Below are 19,054 nucleotides of genomic sequence, written 5' to 3' on the forward strand. Positions count from 1 at the left end.
CACACACACACACACACACACACACACACACACACACACACATGTCCCTTGGGACCTAGCATTTCCAGTAGCCTGTACCTCAATAATTAATGGTCACAGGGTCTGGATCTCTGGCAGGCTAAAGATGACATCTTGACCTAAATTGTATTTCAGTTCCTGAATCCTAAGGTTGAGTGACACCCTGGCTACTTTCCCATGAGACCGGACAGAGGGATTGTGGAAAAGACCTCAGAACTGTCCTCAAGACCTGAAGAAATGATTTATTACCTTTACCTCACCTCTAACCAATCAGCTCTCAGCACAACCCCAACCCCTTACCCATGGTGTCCTGTGACTTTGCTGTACATGCCATTGGGGAGATTCGGGCTTTTGAGCATTAGTTTCTGGTTCTCCTGGATGGCTCCATTCACCAATAAAACAGCCAATATTTCTCCACTGCAATTCTCAGCGTTTAGTGTTTGGCTCTGCTAGCGCCACCAGATGGACTAACTGTTTCTGTTTGACAACAGCACGTTGCTTGTTTCTCTTCCTTTTCTTTCTCTAAATCCCACTTGAGTTTTCTACAACCCTTCAGATGACCTGGCCTTTTACAGTAAAAGCAGACTCCTTTCTCCTTGTTGATAAAGCCTTCAGGGAGGCCTGACCTGATTGCTTAACTGCTGGAGCTGATTTTAGTAGCTTTATTTTGTTCTTTCTTTTGGATAGTTTTAGATAATTGACTGGCCAGAATTGCTAGTTTGTCAGTATGTGTGGTTGGCCAGTTTATGTTGTTTAATCAGTTACAAGCCCCTCATCTAATCCTTCCAAAAATTCCAAATTGAGCAATGGATCATTGATCCATACAACTGACTGAGGATAGTCCTGAATGTTGTGTGAAAGTTTTCTCAAAATGTTGAAAGAAATCAAGTACACTTTGTCAACGAAAAAACATCCAGCCTAAGAGAAAGCTTATAAGAGTTTATTTGATCCAAACTGACAAAAATTGCCAGGAAGCAAAATCTCAACGGATTGAGAAAATGCTCCAGACAATGGCCTGTTTGCAATTTATTTTATACATTAGAATCAAAAGAGGAGAGTTACATGAAATACACTGGTTGTAGATTAAGGGGGTGGGGGAAAGCAAAGCAGGGAAATCTCTGAGATTGGATAAAAAATAAAATAGAGAACACACACTTCTTTACATTGGTGGGTACAGTATAGTTAATAGCATTTTACAGCACATAGAGATACTACTTGGGGAACAAGATAACGATGAGGGATTTTGTAGATTTCTGCTCCGGTGTGGTGGGTTTTGCCCTCTGGGGAGTCTGGAAAAAGAGATTACTCTGATATTGCAAGGCTCACTTACGGTAAAGGTTGACCTTTGTCAAGGAAGCTACAGGCCAAAGATGTGACTACCGACCATTTTATGTGGCTATTTTTTCAGTCTCCTGAGCTTGTCACGTTTAACATGTGGCCCCTTTTCTGTCCACAGCTTTCATCAGGTCTTTGCTTACTTTGCTGGATTTCCATCCTGTCATTCCAGGGGACAAAGGGGGGGTGCGGGGGGGGGGTGCGGGAAATCTCAGGGACGGATGGCTTGATAAAACCAGTGGGATAATTCCCAGCAATTTTCCTAGTCTTTCTCTTTGTTTTAAAAAGTCCTCCACAGGAATTTTCCAGCAAATCTCACTTAGCCATTCTGCTGCTTTACTCTCAGAAGCCAATAGGTGTATTAGTTGGAACAGGTCACAGTAGCCAGGATCATAATGTTCTAACAGTTAAATGAAATTCCTTTGTGAACTCAACAGGGTCTTGGAGATCAGGATGATCTTTAAATTTCTTAATTCTGTTCTAGCCCAAGGACAGAAAATGATTGCTAATTTTCTCTAAAAGGAGCGGCCAGAATTTCTGGTTTTTCTAGTCTATCTTGGTCTGGCTTTCTGTTCTTAGTTTCCCAGGTCATTAGGGGGATGGGGAAGCGGTGTGAGAGGAGAGAGGAGGAGAAAGGGAGGGCGAGTCCAGACAAGGGAGACCAGAAGGTTTGTGATCTACTGAGTATCTGGAGAAAGGGTGAAGTGGGGTGTTGGCACTGAGCAGTTTTGGAAGCCTACTTTAGTTCAAAGGCAGTTTCTAAAACATTTTTATTAACTTCCCGGAGAGGAGAAAGTCTATCTGTGCTTCCTCTAGAGAGGCTCCTATTTCCCAATCAAGGTAAGCTCCCCATTTATTCAGTTTAGCATTAGAGCCAACTTTTGCCACGCATTCCTAAAATGATGCAGGGACTACAAAATCAACCCCAGGCGGTGAAACAGTTCTATTGATATTTAATTGCAAACGTCCCAGGCCAGGACAGGTTCCCGCCCAACAGCGGAAGCCCGTTAGATTCAGCCTCTTATCCTCCCCCTGGCTGTCACTCAGGCTGCCCAATCAGGGGGACCGTAGAGACAGGTGGGTGGGGCTACGCACCTAAAGGGCATGTTGGTCTCTTCTCCATCCAACCTTGCTGGGGTTCACTCCTGACTTGTCTTTCATGGTCTCTGGTGTCTCTGCCGCAGCCTATTGTCCCGCTCTGACCTGTACAGGTCGTGGGAGTGTAGGAGGGACTCAGGGAGCCCCGGAAACCTAGAAATGGTGAGTATACAGGCTGGCGCGGAGGCGGGACTTGGGGAGGGGGACGCTAATCCGAACCTGCTGTGGCGGGACAGTCCTCGCGGTCAAGTCTGGAGTCTGCGGACCCGAGTCCCTCGGGACGCCTCTCAGACCTCAACCCCCTCCGGTACACAGCGTGGGAGCTGGGCCGGCAGCCGGGACCCCGGGCGCCCTGTCCCATCACTGCGCACCTCGATTTAGGCCCCGGCCCCGGAGCCTCTCTGGGCAGCCCTGCCCCCGCAGCCCCGCGACTCCCTAGATACTGCGGTGACTACTGGGAGGGCCATCAGGTGACAATCGTGTCTCCATCTCTGGGGGTTCGTGCGTGGAAGGAGCTGTAGTTTGTGGGGCTCCCCAGTCCTCATTTCTCCCAAAGGTCAGCAGTTTTTCTCCTGAGTTTTACACATGTTTGGGGGAGCAGGGTCTCTAATCTAGGACCCAGCCTACCTCCTCCTGGGAGTGGCAACAAGTCCCTAAATTTCCAGATCCATCTTATTCCCTAAGCCAGCGTCCCTTTTCTGTTTCACAGCATCATTATCAACTGTTTGCCCTCCGGGGTGCATTTCAAACAGACCCGATATTTTAATTGTACATTTACAACCCCACCCCCACCCCCATGCAATGGCTAAATATAAATTAAAGATTTATATTTGTCTGTGGATATTTTATGAGAGGATATTTTAGCCAGAATAATCAACCACCTGGAAGACGTTGTATGGAATCCCCGTTCCTCTCCCCCAGGACCTTTTCTGGGCACAGACGTCCTATGGGAAGTCCTTTGGGTAGAGGTTCCTCTTTGGAAATTTTTCTGGGTGTCCTCTCCGGTCAGTACTGCCCCTCCCTGGGTTTGTCACCTTGAAAAGATTTATTTACTTTTTTTTTTAAGTCTCCGTTTTGCAGTAAATGTAAAATGTAATTAATATGATTGAAATTCAGTATAAAATAGTTTCAAACAGGCACAAAGATGTGAATTTCAGAAAAAAAGAAACAAAATATTCCAGTATTACATTCCATTTGTTTAGAATTCTTTCTTCCCCTGACCATGTGTAGTAAGTTTCTAAGGTTTGTTTACTTTTGGGTGTTTTAAAATACAAGTCCAGGGCTTAGCCTTGCAGAACAAAATTGTTCAAGTAGAACTATCATTTACAAATCAATTTCTTTCTTTGCAAATCATAAGTAACTGACAGCTTTTTTCTGAAATGAATTGATATTTGGGGTTTTCTGATTGAACTACTACTGCAAGACCCTTATAATTTTCTTCCTTTCCATGTAAATGCTGGGTTTGTGTGATTTTTGGTGGATTGTTTAAACACTGGGTTTGTGTCATTTAGAATATTAACTGTGGGGCTGGCATAGTGGCTCAGTTGGTTAAGAGTGTGAGCTCTGGCAACATTTCTATTTCCACATGGGCCAGTGAGCTGCCGCTGAGCTGCCAACAGGTGGCAGGATGGCTCAGCTGGTGAGAGCACGTGCTCCTAACAACTAGGTTGCTGGTTGGACTCCTGAATGGGATGGTGGGCTATGCCCACCCACAGCTAAGATTGAACACAGCACCTTGAGCTGAGCAGCGGAGCTGCTGTTGGGCGGCCAGATGGTGACTGGACTTGGGAGCTGAGCTAGCTGCACCCTCCACAACTAAGATTGAAGGACAACAGCTTGGCTGCACCCCTTCCCTAATTCCCCAACACTGTTCCCCTTCCCCCATTCCCCAATAAAATCTTAAAAAAAAAAAAAAAAGAATATCAACTGTGGTTCAAAGCATCTACAGTGGGGAGCAGAGGCCTGTTGTCAGTGACCCAAGCTAAGGCCCCTTGAGCTGCAAAGGGAAGTACTTGAAGGCCCAGTGGTTCTTCCTGGGGAGCCTCCCCTGCAGGTGTCCTACCTGCTCACACCCACCATGGAGGGACCTTTACACTGAGAGAAGCTGCAGCCCTGGAGAGCTGGGGGTGCACATGTGTGGGGTGGTGGTGGTGATGCCCTTTCTGTGGTTGTAGTTGCAGGTTTTTAGGCCTAGACATTTTTAGATCTTATATTTGAGTTTTGCATCCCCAGTGTAGGTGCATTCAGTGTAATTTTTGCACATTGAGAAGTCTGTGAAGATCAGATGTTCTGTTTTGTGGACAAAGGGTTTATGAATTGGGGAGTTCATGTGGGTCAGAACCTTAAACTGAATCAGGCTGAGAGTTTCCACACTGTGAGAATGGAAGTCTGGCGTAGGGAGCACTTCCATGATTACAGGAGTGGGGGGATGTGTGTGGAGCTCCCAGAGTTCATTCCTGGGGCTGCTCAGGTGTTATAGCGCCCATTCTCCTAAAATAACCCACAGTGACCAGGAAAGCTCTGAACCAATAACTGATAAATTACAATTCAATTAAATTACGTCTTTGCCACTTCCAAATTGGATTCACAAAATGGGACTCCATGGTTCTTACCCCTGACTTAAATTAGTTGATATGATCTAGTGTAAATTAAAGAGGACCCTGAAGGATTGAAAACTGTTTTAAGAAACCTATTAGGAAGAAGTGATTCTCCCCAGTGCTTCTCCTTTAAACATCTGAATGTGACCTATTTGTAAACCTGGAAAGAATGAATGACACTTGATTACTGCAACCCTGAGGCTGTTGGCTGTTGTCACACCAAAGAAAACCCTATCCCAGTCCCCAACATTATGGAAATTACTTCCTCCATCACCCAGCAACTGGTACAATGGGTTCACATTCCACTCTCATAGATTTGGCTAAGTCTGGTCTGTTCAGTGCCTATGTCAACAGCCTCTCAGCTGCACTTGGCCTTCACCTCTGAAGGGACATGACATGCTTTACTTGGTTCCTCTCAGGGAACCTCAGCACCATTACCACCTCACAGTCTCTGCAGGCAGGATCTGAGCTGCGTTTACCTTGCTCCAGGAGAACAGGTATGACATGACATTCATGATGTTCTCTTTTGTGGACATTCATTTGACATTCAGGACATATATGTATTGGAAAAAGAGGCTTGCAAAAAGTGGAGGAGCCATTGCCCCAGACATATGACACCCTGAGGCTTTGGATATATTTTCAAAAAAATTATTTAGTAAACTGAAGGCTACTTCCTTTCTGAAACCATGAAGAAATATCTAGAAATCCTTCTCAGCACCCACAACATTGTCTAGATTCTTTTCATGTTCAGGAGGCAACATATTCCTTGTTTATAAATTTTACTTGAGCCCATTTATGCTGTTACTTGCAAATTGCCCCACTTTGAATGGGCACCCCTACCATAGAAGGCTCTAGACTGTTCTGTTGTCATACGACAGGCACACCTGATAGTGTTCTCAGAGACCTCTTCACCACAGAGTCTTCACTGACCACCTCTCACACCTGGAGTTACCCATGATGGCCTTAGGATGTAATTTCTGTCTCTTGGTTATGTTGACTAGGTGTTTATCAATTTTATTAATCTTGTCAATAACCAGCTTTTTTGTTGTTGTTTATATTTTCTTCATTGATTTTGCATAATTACATTGATTTATTTTCTAATTACTATTATTCTGCTTACTTTGGGTTTAATTTGCTCTTCATTAGTTGTTTCCTAAGTTAGATGCTTATACTATTCATTATACATCTTTTTTCTAGTGTATTCTATGGCATAAATTTCCCTCTAAGCATTACTTTTGCTGCATCCCACAACCTTTCATAAGTCTCGTTTTCATTTCATTATTTAAAAGTGTGTTGTTGAATTTTCACATTTTGGGGTTTTTATCAACTGTCTTTCTGTTATTTGTTTCTAGATTAATGCCTTAGTGATGTGACACCATATTTTATATGATTTCTATTCTTTCAAATTTGTTAAGCTGTGTTTTATGTCCTAGAATGTGTTCTGTCTTGGTGAATGTTCCATGTCAACTTGAGAAGAATGTGAATTTGGCTGTTGTTACATGAAGTATTTCATAGATTACAACGAAATTCAGTTACTATATGGCGCTGTTTAGTTCAACTCTGTCCTATGTGATTTTCTGAAATTCATATACCTGTGGCAGCTTTCTTTTCATTAGTGTTGGCATGGTACATTTTAAAAAATTCCTTTACCTTTCATCTATCTCTGTCTTTATATTTAAAATGCCTTTCTTCTAGACATCTAATTGTTTTTGAAAGTTGATATTACTGTATCTTTTAGTTGTATTGAGACCATTGATGATAAAGTGGTGATTGATTCAGTTGGATTAATATCTACCACAGCTTTTACTGTTTCTCCTCTGTATGTTGGCGTTGTTCTTTGTTTCTTTTGGTTTTCCACCTTTTTTCTGTCTTTTTTTTTTTTTTCACTTTAATTGAGCATTCTACCTGATTCATGTTTTCTCTTCTCTTAGGATATCATATTTTTAAAAACTATTTTAGTGGTTACCCTTGAGTTTTGAGTATACATTTACAAGTAGGTTCACCTCCTGTGTCACACTGTACCACTTCACTGGCCATACATTATTCCCAGTTTCCCCTTCTGTGTCCCTTGTCACATTGTTGTCATTAATTTCACTCGTTCATAAGCTCATAATTGCCAAATAAATTGTTGATAATATTATTTTAAACAAAGTCATCTATTATCTTAAATATAAGAAATACAAAAGAGATTTATTTTTTTTTCTGTAGTCTCTCACCTTCACCCTTTACATTTTTTCTGATGAATTTTTGAACATTTCTTCCAAGTAGATGTACTGATAAGTTCCCTCAATTTTTGTTTCAAAAATTCTTATTTCTTCTTTATTTTTGAAGGGTAATTTTGCTTGACACAGAATTCTAGGACAGTGGTATTTTTCTTTCAAACTTTTAATATTTCACTCCACTCTCTTCTTTGCACAGTTTCTGAAAAGAAGTCTGATTTAATTCTAACCTTTGTTTATAACTAAGGTGTTTTCCCCTCTAGCTTATTTAAATATATTCTCTTTGTCTTTGATTTTTGTCTGGTGTGAATATGAGATACTTGGGTGTTCACATTTTTGTTTACCATGTTTCATGTTCTCTGAGCTTCCTGGATCTACAGTGTGCCATCCATCATTCATTTTAGGAAAGTCTGAGTGATACTGCACTGATTTCTTCTTGTCTTTTCTCTTTCTCTTCTTTCAGTTAGTTCCATGATGTGTATTTAAGCCTTCTGTTTAAAGGTTGTCCCAGGGTTCATGGATGTTGTGTCCTTTTTTGTTCCTTTTTGGCTTTGCATGAGACTTATAAGAGTTTTTTGTGTGTGTACAGGCTGTGTTAACAGAATATTGTGGGAAAGGAGTAATTTAAAATGTCATCTTTCTCTTTCTTAGTTTTGGAGATCCTGGATTATCCTGTGACCGAAATACTCCGATAGATCTAAGAAGAGAAGTTTATTTCATTTTTTAAAAAGATTTTTATTGGGGAATTGGGGGGATGGGAACAGTGCTGGGGAATTGGGGGAAGGGGAACAGACAAGTTGCTGTCGTTTTGTTCTTCAGTCTAGTTGTGGAAGACGTTGCTTCACTGGCCCAAGTTGGCACCATCATTGCGCTCTTCCCGGGCGAGGCAGATCAGTCGCCGGCTTCTGGACGCCCGCTCACTGCGGCTGCTGGCCGCTCACGCTGGCTGCTGGCTACCACGGTAGCCCATGGCAACCCACTGCAGCAGGGGCTGCAGCCTATGCGTTCGCCGGGGACTCACGGCAGCCCAGCTCCAGGTTGAGCTGTTGTTCAGCATCTTAGCTGTAGAGGGCAATGTCACTGGCCCTCATATGTGGTATCCGAACCGGGGCCCTCTGGCATCCCAAGCCAGTTCTTAACCATCGCACCACTCGGCCGGCCCATATTTCATTTTTTAAAAACTTTTTTCTAGTGAGGTTTGTAATGACAACATCTAAGTTACTTAAATGCCAGACCAGAAACCTGAAGTCTTTGAGTCCAGTTTTTCATGATTGACACCTGACAGCTTTAAAGCCTCGTCCTTTCTCTTCTTGTGCCCTGCACCTGTGAAAGGTGATAAGAAAGACTTAGTGCTCCCTCCTTTGGGGTAGGAAGTGAACTCCCATCCTTGTGTGTGAAGTCTCACCCTAGCTCTCACAAGCTCTTTCATGTCTGCTTGAGAGGCCTGCCTTACCCCAGATACTTCTGTTATGGAAGCTGTAGTCCCTTTCATACACTACTGGCTGAGTGTGGGGTCATCAGCTGAGGGATTCCCATGCTCAGCGGCTGAGCTCTCATGTTTACTCCACCGGGTAGCTTGGACATGACAGCAGAAGGGAGGGCAACCTCGAGGGTGGCTGGTCAGGAAACACTTCTCCTGATTGGGAAATGGCAACTTTAGGTGAGTTTGGAGTAAAGCACTGCTGACATGTTTATGTAGTTTAAATCATGAGCAAATTTATTATCAAGCCATTGTGTACATCAGTGAACTCTCTTGCAATCTGCAGCTATTAACCTATTCCTCAATGTCAGCAGGGCTCAGGATAGACTGCTATGGTCCTGCCAGGAAGTGCACTTTTGCCTTATTATTATCTCAGTGTGTGTGCCTGTGTGTGCCAGAAATTGATTGGCAGCAGCCCTGAGGCACAGAGTATAGGGATTTTGTGGTCTAAAGTGTCATGTCTTCTTCATGTCTGAGCTATAATAACTTTCTAGCTGCATCAAATCAGACAGAGAGAGAAAGAAAGAGCTGTGTCTGAGATAAATATTACATAAGGTAAAAGCAGTACTTTCTTACAAAAATACTTTTATTCAGCCAGCTTCATCTGATTACAAGCATAACTCAGAAATATTCTAGGTTCGGTTGCAGACCACTGCAATAAAGCAAATATCACAACAAAGTGAGTCACATGAATTTTTTGATTTCCCAGTGCATATAAGTGTTATGTTTGTACTATACTGTAGTCTATTAAGTGTGCAATGGCATTATGTATAACAAACTAATGTACATACCTTAATTTAAAAATGCTTTATTGTGGGGATATAAAGTATAGCATAGGGAATATAGTCGATAATATTGTAATAATTATGTATAGTGTCAGGTGGGTATTGGACTTATCAAGGGGTCACTTCATAAGTTATATAAATGTCTACCCACTATGCTGTACACCAGAAACTATATAATATTGAATGTCAACTGTAATTGAAAAATTAAAAATGTTTGAATGTTTTATTGCTAAAAAATACTATCATCTGAGTCTTCAGTGAGATACTCTTTTGCTAGTGGAGGGTCTGGACCTGATGTGGATAAAAATACGGTTTCTATGAAGTGCAATAAAATGAAGTGAAATAAAATGAGTTATGCCTGTACTTCTAATGGTATGGAGGACTTTAGGACAATATGGCCACATGGGCTTTTCATTTTTGGTGATGGGAATAGAAGAAAAAGCTTCCAGTTCTTGACTATGTTTTTTTTTTTAAAGATTTTATTGGGGAATTGGGAAAGGGAAACAGACAAGTTACTGTCCTTTTGTTCTTCAGTCTAGTTGTGGAGGACGTTGCTTCACTGGCCCATGTAGGTATTATCATTGCGCTCTTCCCTGGTGAGGCAGTAGCTCGCGGGGCATTTAACGGCCCTTCATGGCTGCTCACGGCGGCTCATGAAAGTGCATGCCGGCTGCTGATCAGCCCCTCTGCAGCATATGCCGTCGCCGGTGACTCACGGCAGCCCAGCTCCAGGTCGAGCTGTTGTTCACCATCTTAGCTGTAGAGGGCGCAGCATCACTGGCCTTCATGTGGGATCTGAACCAGAGCCCTGCTGCTCAGAGCTGGTGTCCCAAGCCAGGTTCTAACCAACGCGCCACTTGGTCGGCCATTGACTATGTTTTTATTCACTGAAACTTTATGCAGATGTGACCGTCTACCCCATGGAGTGCTGTAAGTTGTGGGTTAAAGGAATAACATGAAAGATTTTTTTTCACAAGGAATTGATGATTTTAAAATAATTGTTGCATCTGTATAGCATTTCCATCTTTTCTCAACATGCTCTGTACCCTGCCATTAGAGAAAAATAGGATGTAACAGGATCACTGTAAAAGTAGGAATAATTTCCATGTGTTTATGACATTGCTAAATTTATGAGGAAGTATGAAGAGAGTATGTTTCTGATGATCAAGTCATAGAATAAATATTTAGAGATGACAGAGCCATACATAACCTTATGAGTGAAGTCTAGGTGTCCAGTACTATCACTCTCACACATCCTACTATACACACATTTTGGATGTTTTAGAACTCAGTAGCCTATGAAGATGTGGCTGTGACCTTCACCCTGGAGGAGTGTGGGCCTTACTGCATCCTTCACAGAAGAAACTCTACCAAAATGTGATGCGGGAAACCTTCAGTAACCTGGCCTCAGTAGGTAAGGATGACAAGTTACCTTCACCTTGTTAATTAGAGAGCAAGTGTTTCTTACCCATCACCGTTGTTCTAAGATGTATAATGTGGGAATGGAGGCCATTGATAAATAAACTGGGTATTGTGACAGCCATTCTTGGATCTAGAATCTAATAATTTTCCTATAATTTCTAATATTTTAGATTCATTTTTGTTGGTCTGCATTTTAGGAAAAAAATGGGAAAATCATGACATTGAAGATCAGTACAAAAACCAGGTGAGAAAAAGAAGGTGAGTCTCAGTCACAGTAGAAAGCATTGTCTTGCATGAGAATCTTGATATGTTACAATTTTTTTTAAAGCAACCAAAACAACCACTGCTTCAAATTTAATCTCAGAACACTTTTACCAAATTACTTTTTTATGTATGATATAGATGTTCAGTGTTTGCAAAATAGTTCACTTGCATACAGTAGAAATAAACCCTATATATGAATATTGCTGTTTTGATAATAACAAGGGTAAAGTTTTTTAGGGAACATTGAGTATGTTCAATTTCAAACAATTTAGACAAGGCAGAAAACATACTTCTGGAATAAATCATAAAAATGTAGTTTAAATATTTTACTAATATAAAATCACTGATAAAGAAATCATTAATAATGTGCTTCTTGTTTTTTACAGAAGTCATATGGTAGAGAGAATCTGTGAAAGGAAAGAGGGTAGTCAATGTGGAGACAACTTCAGCCTTGTTCCAAATCTCAATCTGAACAAGAAAACTCCTCCTGGAGTAAAACCATGGGAATACAGCATATGTAGAAAGGTCTTCATACAGTCGTCATCTCGCAATAGGCACATCAGATGCCACACTGGACACAAGCCTTCTGAGTGTCTGACATATGGAGAGAAGCCATGTAAATGTAAGGTATGTGGGAGAGCCTTCAGTTATTCATCTTTACTTCAAATACATGAAAGACCCCACACTGGCCAGAAAAGTTATAATTGTAAACAATGTGGAAAAGCCTGTAGATGTCTTGAAACTCTTAAAACACATGAAAGGACTCACAAAGGAGAGAAACCCTATGGATGTAAAAAATGTAGTAAAGCCTTCACTTGTCTGTATTTTCTTTGAAGACATGGAAGAACTCATACCAGGGGGAAACCCTACAAATGTAAGGAATATGAGAAAGCCTTTTGTGCTCGCTCAAGCCTTCAAGTACACGTGGTCACTCATTATGGGGAAGGACCTTATGTGAGAAAGCATTCATTTCTCCCAGTTCATTTAGGATACATGAAAGGATTCACACTGGAGAGAAACCCTATGAATGTAAACAATGTGGTAAAACCTTCAGATTTTACTTTTCTTTCCAAAAACATAAAATAAGTCACACTGGAGAGAAACCATGTGTATGTAAAGAATGTGGAAAGGCCTTGAGTTCTTCATATTCACTTCGAATACACGAAACCATCCACACTGGAGAGAAAACCTATCAATGTAAACAATGTGCTAAAGCCTTCAGATATTATCAAAGATTTCAGAGACATGAAAGGACCCACAAAGGAGAGAAACCCTATGAATGTAAAGAATGTGGAAAAGCCTACACATCTTATCAAGGTCTTCAATCACATGAAAGGACTCACACAGAAGTGAAACCCTATAAATGTAAAAAATGTGGTAAAGTTTTTAGATATCATAAAACCTTTAAAACACATGAAAGGACTCACACAGGAGAGAAACCCTATGGATGTAAAAAATGTAATAAAGACTTCAGTTCTCTCCATTCTCTTCGAAGACATGAAAGAAGTCACACTGGGGAAAAACCCTACAAATGTAATGGGAAAACCTTTAGTGCTCTCTCAAGCCTTCAGGTACACATGGTCACTCACACTGGGTGTAGGGAGCTGGAGGCTTGCAGTAAGGATTAAGCCTGAAAGCTGGCAGGCTGACAGGCTCTCAGGCCCAGGTGAGCAGCGTGGGAAGGTTGGCCGTTGAGGAGAAAACAGCCAAAGGCCTTGAAAGCTACAGAGTGGAATGCCATCCTATTAACAGTTTCTGCTTGTTATGTTTTGCTTTAACCCTGGGAAGATTGCTTCCCTACACCCTATGGAAAGTCCCGGGGGAGGTGTTCCCTGGGAGGAGGGGACTATTTCAAGTTCCCAAAACCCCCCTACCTAAGGAAAGTTACTTTTGCTATAAAAGCTGTGTATAAACAATAAACGGGGCCACTCTCTGCTATCAGCATTGGGTGGACCTCCTGTCCCCAGCTTTCATCTCTAGTCTCTTTCTTTTCCAGTCTCCCACCCAATCCTCTCAGGTACCCTTTTGGTAGACTCCTGGCTAACGAGTCAGGAGTGCTCGTTTGGTGCATGGGTCGCATCAACTGGGGAAGGACCTTATAAATGTAAGGCATGTGAGAAAGCATTCATTTCTCCCAGTTCATTTAGGATACATGAAAGGACTCACACTGGAGAGAAACCATATGAATGTAAATAATGTGGAAAAGCCTTCAGTTCACCCAGTCATCTTCTAAGACATGAAAGAAATCACACTGGAGAGAAACCCCATGAATGTAAAAAATGTAGTAAAGCGTTCAGTTACCCAGTGATCTTCGAAGGCATGAAAGCATCCACACAGGAGAGAAGCCCTGTGAATGTAAACAATGTGGAAAAGCCTACAGACATCACAGTTCTTTACAAACACATGAAAGAACTCATTCGCGAGACCAACCCTATGAATGTAAGGAGTGTGGAAAAGCCTTCAGATGTTATTCTAATTTTTGAAAACATGAAAGAAATCACACTGGAGAGAAACCCTATGAATGTAAAAAATGTAATAAAGCATTCAGGTGTCCTAGTGGTGATCTTCAAAAACATGAGAGAACTCACACTCGAGAGAAGCCTTATGAATGTAAGGAGTGTGGAAAAGCCTTCAGAGTTTACAGTTCCTTAAAAACACACGAAAGGACTCACACTGGAGAGAAACCCTATGAATGTAAACTGTGTGGCAAAGCCTACACAGATCACAAATGCTTCCAAGCACACAAAAGAACTCATACTGGAGAGAAACCCTATGAATGTAAGGAATGTACTAAAGCATTTATTTGTCGCAGTTATCTCCGAAGGCATGAAAGAACTCACATGAAGGGAAACCCTATAAATGTAAAGAATGTAGTAAAGCATTCAGGTGTCTAGGCTATCTTCAAAAACATGAAAAATCACACTGGAGAGAAATCCAGTGAATGTAAACAATGTGGTAAAGCCTACAGATAAGTTTCTTACAAACACACAAAAGGTCTCACAGCAGAGATCCTGTGAATAAGCAATGTGGTAAAGCTTCCTGTTCTCATCTAAGTTTCCAAATACATGACAAATCATGCTGGAAGGAAACCCTATGAATGTAAAACATGTAGGAAAGCATTTAGGTGTCCCAGTGATCTTTGAATACATGAAAGAACTCATATTGGAGAGAAACCCTATGAATGTAGACACTGTGGTAATGCCTTCATTTTCACACGACCATTCGATGACATGAGAATGTACACTGTAGAGACATCATATGAATGTTCATGATGTGAGGAAGCCTTTAATCCCAGTTTTTGTTCTGAAGACATGAAAGGAATCACTGGATAAAACCTCTTGAAAGTAAACATGGATAAGACATTAATTGAGTCACGTTCTTACAAGTAAAAACTTCTGCCAAAACCAAATATAAATGTAAGTAACGTGAGAAAGCTTGATGGCAATTAAACCGTGTATAATGTTCCAGAAAACTTTCAACATGAAAGAGTTGTTATTAAACTTGTAAATACATTGTGTTTATCAAGCCTCTTTCTGAAAGTACATCATTGGAATATGTATTTCTACTAATTGCTTTCAGAAATGAATACTGCAGTGAGATTCTGAGTCCTCTTTTAACAATAATATATAAGATTAATGGGTAGTGCTCTTCCTTAAAACTTAATATTTCCTTTCCATTTTGAAGCCTGTTGGATCCATGGGTGAGTTGAAGTATATTTGTACTGTGCAATTAGGTTTAACATTTTGATAATGTGTTCAGTGTTAGGGGCCATGAAAAATGAAGTTTGGTGTTTGGGATTTTCCTACTGGCCTTGAGATGGTTCCTGAATATCTCCAATTGTATATATTCTATCTTTCTCTCTAACAAGGCTCCTTTGGGGAAGTGACAGGTATAAGAGCCTTTTCCGATTTTTCATACTGAAAAATCGTTTGTTTTTTTTAATTAAGATTTTATTGGGGAATTGAGGGAGGGGAACAGACAAGTTGCTGTCCTGTTGTTCTTCAGTCTAGTTGTGGAGGACGTCACTTCACTGGCCCATGTTGGTATTGTGATTGTTGTGCTCTTCCCGGGTGAGGCAGCTGGTTGCCGGCCATTGGACGGCCGCTCACGGCGGCTCTTGGCAGCTCACGCCAGCTGCCGGCCGCTCACACTGGCTGCCGGCCACTCATGGTAGCTTATGGCAGCCTACTGCAGCAGGGGCTGCAGCCTACACTGTCGCCGGCGACTCACGGCAGCCCAGCTCCAGGTCGAGCTGTTGTTCACCATCTTAGCTGTAGAGGGCTGTGTCACTGGTCCACATGTGGGATCCGAACCAGGGCCCTGATGCTCAGAGCTTGCGTCCCAAGCCAGCTCTTAACCAACATGCCATTTGGCCGGCCCTGGAATAAATTTTTTAAGTATGGCAAGTTTATAAAAGAATATTGTTTCATGTGAATTATTTTTTTGTATTTGGGCCTTTGCTTTTTCTCCGTCCTTTCAATTGTATTTAGTGAGTAGGCTGTTTAACAAGAGAGGCCTATCATAGAATAAAGCTAGAGTTGGAGACATCCTACCTTATGGGTAACATCAGGAACTAGATTTTCCAGAATGCATCCCCTTTATGGTTTCATTTTAGAATTCACCAGTAGCCTCACTTGCATAAGATTTGGAAGGGAGCAGTGAAGAACACATTAGTCAGATTTTGAAGCCACCGTACTGGGAAAGAGACAGGTGGATAGTACCTTTGAGGACAGTCTTTCATCCAGTGTTCCAGGTTCTTTGCCCTTCTGATCAAGACTATCCTCAAAACCACCACCAACTTTTTTATTTTTATTTTTTTAGAAATTTTATTGGGGAACAATGTGTTTTTATAGAACCTATCAGCTCCAAGTCAAGTAGTTGTCTTCAATCTAGTTGTGGAGGGTGCAGCTCCTTGGCCCATGTGGGAGTCAAACCGGCAACCTTGGTTTATGAGCCTGCGCTCTTACCACTTGAGATAACCCGCTGCCCCCCCCCAACTTTTTTTTAAAGATTTTTATTGGGGAATTGGGGAAGGGGAGCAGCTTTGGGGAATTGGGGGAGGGGAACAGACAAGTTGCTGTTTTTTTGTTCTTCAGTCTAGTTGTGGAGGACGTCGCTTCACTGGCCCATGTTGGTATTATGATTGCACTCTTCCCAGGTGAGGCAGTTGCTCACTGGCCATTGGATGGCTGCTCACGGTGGCTCAGGCAGCTCATGAAAGCTCACGCCAGCTGCCAACCAGCCCCACTGCAGCCTACGCCATTGCTGGCAACTCATGTCAGCCCAGCTCCAGGTCGAGCTGTTGTTCACCATCTTAGCTGTAGAGAGTGCAGCGTCACTGGCCCTAATGTGGGATCTGAACTGGGGCCCTGCTGCTCAGAGCTGGTGTCCCAAGCCAACTCTTAACCAACGCGCCACTCGGCCGGCCCCACCACCAACTTTTTTATTTGCATTTTATTATCGGTATATGTTTCCTCTTATGTTTTCCACATCAAAGACCCATCAGTTTGGATTTTTTCTGTCAGCCCTCTTGTGTCCACCAGGAAACTAACTCAGACTTTCCTGCTTGGAAGTATTCTCTGATTCCCTTCTTCTCTAGATTATATCTATTTAAGGTCTAATTTGGATAAGAAAGAGCTTTGTGCTATTAATGGTACTAGTGAATATGTTTTCCTGATTCACCATGACATCTACAATAGTGCCATCAAAAAGAATGACATGGGCAGTGGATAGATGAATGCTGTGGATCCTACTTCCTGTGTCTCACCCAGCCGCTAAAAAGACTGACAGCAGGAGGACCCCTTGTTGGGGTGTTGATGGCCCATCATTTTATGTGACAATAAGCACCTTTCTCCTGCCAGGAAGACTGTGTTCATGTCTCATTACTTGTAGCCAAATGTAATCCCTCAATATGTTTTCAATTATGTTTGATTGTTTTTAATTAAATGTATATGCATTTTTTCTATCAGGAACACTTCTCTAGTTGTTTCATAGAAATATTTTATTAACTGTTTCTAAGCTATTGTATGCTAACTAATATTGTGTTCTTCACATACTGAGAGGATATATGAAAATGTTCCATTATAATTATGGATTTTCAGATAAACGTTGCAGTTTTCTTCATTTAATCATTACACAGTATGAATCAATATTATGTGCATAAAAGTTCGGGTTTTTTTTTTTTTTTTTTTTAGCTGAGCTATCCTGCCATCCTGGCAGCTCAGCAGCAGCTCAGCTCGGGCCGGGACTCGAATTGCTGTTGCTCAGAGCTCACACTCTTGAGCAAGCTCTTAACCAACTGAGCCACTCAGCCGGCCCTCAGGTATTTTTTTTAGGCAACTTTTATTTGTTATTCTTCTATAGTTACAGTTTTTGTCTGAAACTCCTCATTCATTCTGAATACCAAAAACTCAAATTATGGTTTTCATCAGTGTCCTCTTGCCAGTGACCCACAGGATTGCATCTGTAGTAAAAAAGAGGTGTGTAATGAATTCTAATAAGAGTGACCACAAACTAATATGCACTGTGAATATAACAGTAATGGTGCTGTAAAGTACTTCTAGGATTTTGGCTTATGTTCCAGGGTTTGGTTGCTGTTGAAAGCAAAATGTTTTTCTGTATTGGATGCTGTGAGGAGGTAAACTTTATTCTATCATTGGTAATAGTAATCATTGTTTTCTAGAAGGCAAAAACAATGTAGTGGAGCTAAACTTAATTTAAAAGAACTTACAGTCAGTCATTTTAGTAAGAAGAAGGGAATATTAATCATTTTTGTGATTTGAAACTTTATCTTTTATCAATTTTAGAGATATGGTTACAACATACCCTTATAAATGTCTTAGTCCATCATAGTCACTAGTTACCTCTGATGAAGGAGGTATGTGACATTTTTCTCTTCAACAGGAAATAAGTTGACCTTGCAATGAGAGTGAGGCTAGTTCCTGGTCCTCTGAAACAGCTTTTGACTTTCCTCTTTATTATCTAAACACTGATGTATTTCCTATGGTGTATTAGTCACTGTTTCTTTTCATAAAATACCTCAGTTAAAATATACAAATTATGTATATATATATATATATTTTAATATCTTGTATGACTCAACTGAGGCCTATAAATGTAGGTAAATTCTGAGAGAACACAACCTAGCCAGGGAGAAAAATAGGACCACTGGTCCAATCATGTCTTTCTTGCTCAAAGACTATATGTAGTCTTTTTTTAAAATTACAGTTGACATTTGATATTTTATATTAGTTTCAGGTGTACAGCATAGTGGTTAGACATTTATATAATTTACGAAGTGATTCCCTCTGATAAGTCTGATACTCACTATACATAGTTAGTACAATATTATTGACTATATTCCCTGTGCTGTACTTTACATCCCCATGACTACTTTGTAACTTCCAATTTGTACTTCTTAATCCTTTCACTTTTTCACCCAGCCCCCCAACTCCCCTCCCATCTGGCAGCCATCAGTTTGTTCTCTGTATCTATGAGTCTGTTTTGTTCATTTGTTTGGTCTTTTTAGATTCTACATATAAGTGAGATCATATGATATTTGTCTTTCTCTATCTGGCTTATTTGACTTAGCATAATACCCTCTGAGTCCATCCATGTTGTCGCCAATTGTAAGATATCATTCTTTTCTATGGCCGAATAATATTCCATTACATATATGTACCACATCTTTATCCAATCATCTATTGCTGGGCACTTGAGACTATATACTCTTTTTTTTTTCTTTTTAAATTTTTTTTATTGGGGAATTGGGGGGATGGGAACAGCACTGGGGAATTGGGGGAAGGGGAACAGACAAGTTGCTATCCTTTTGTTCTT

General features: G+C 41.2%; 1 protein-coding gene, 1 long non-coding RNA gene and 1 pseudogene across 2 annotated transcripts in view; 2 read left to right on the forward strand and 1 right to left on the reverse strand.

Annotated features, from left to right (window-relative positions):
• LOC109391618 (zinc finger protein 791-like) overlaps positions 1-19,054 on the reverse strand; it is a 184,445-nt gene that overhangs the window by 117,525 nt on the left and 47,866 nt on the right. The window lies entirely within an intron of this gene.
• On the forward strand, positions 2,450-7,999 carry LOC109391626 (uncharacterized). Its single transcript, XR_002125879.1, has 3 exons — positions 2,450-2,613; positions 5,468-5,545; positions 7,919-7,999. It is a non-coding gene; the product is annotated as an uncharacterized LOC109391626 (long non-coding RNA).
• Positions 10,809-15,197, forward strand: LOC109391625 (zinc finger protein 709-like; annotated as a pseudogene).

This window comes from Hipposideros armiger, unplaced genomic scaffold (assembly GCF_001890085.2).
Source record: "Hipposideros armiger isolate ML-2016 unplaced genomic scaffold, ASM189008v1 scaffold_298, whole genome shotgun sequence".
In the NCBI taxonomy this organism is placed as follows: domain Eukaryota; kingdom Metazoa; phylum Chordata; class Mammalia; order Chiroptera; family Hipposideridae; genus Hipposideros; species Hipposideros armiger.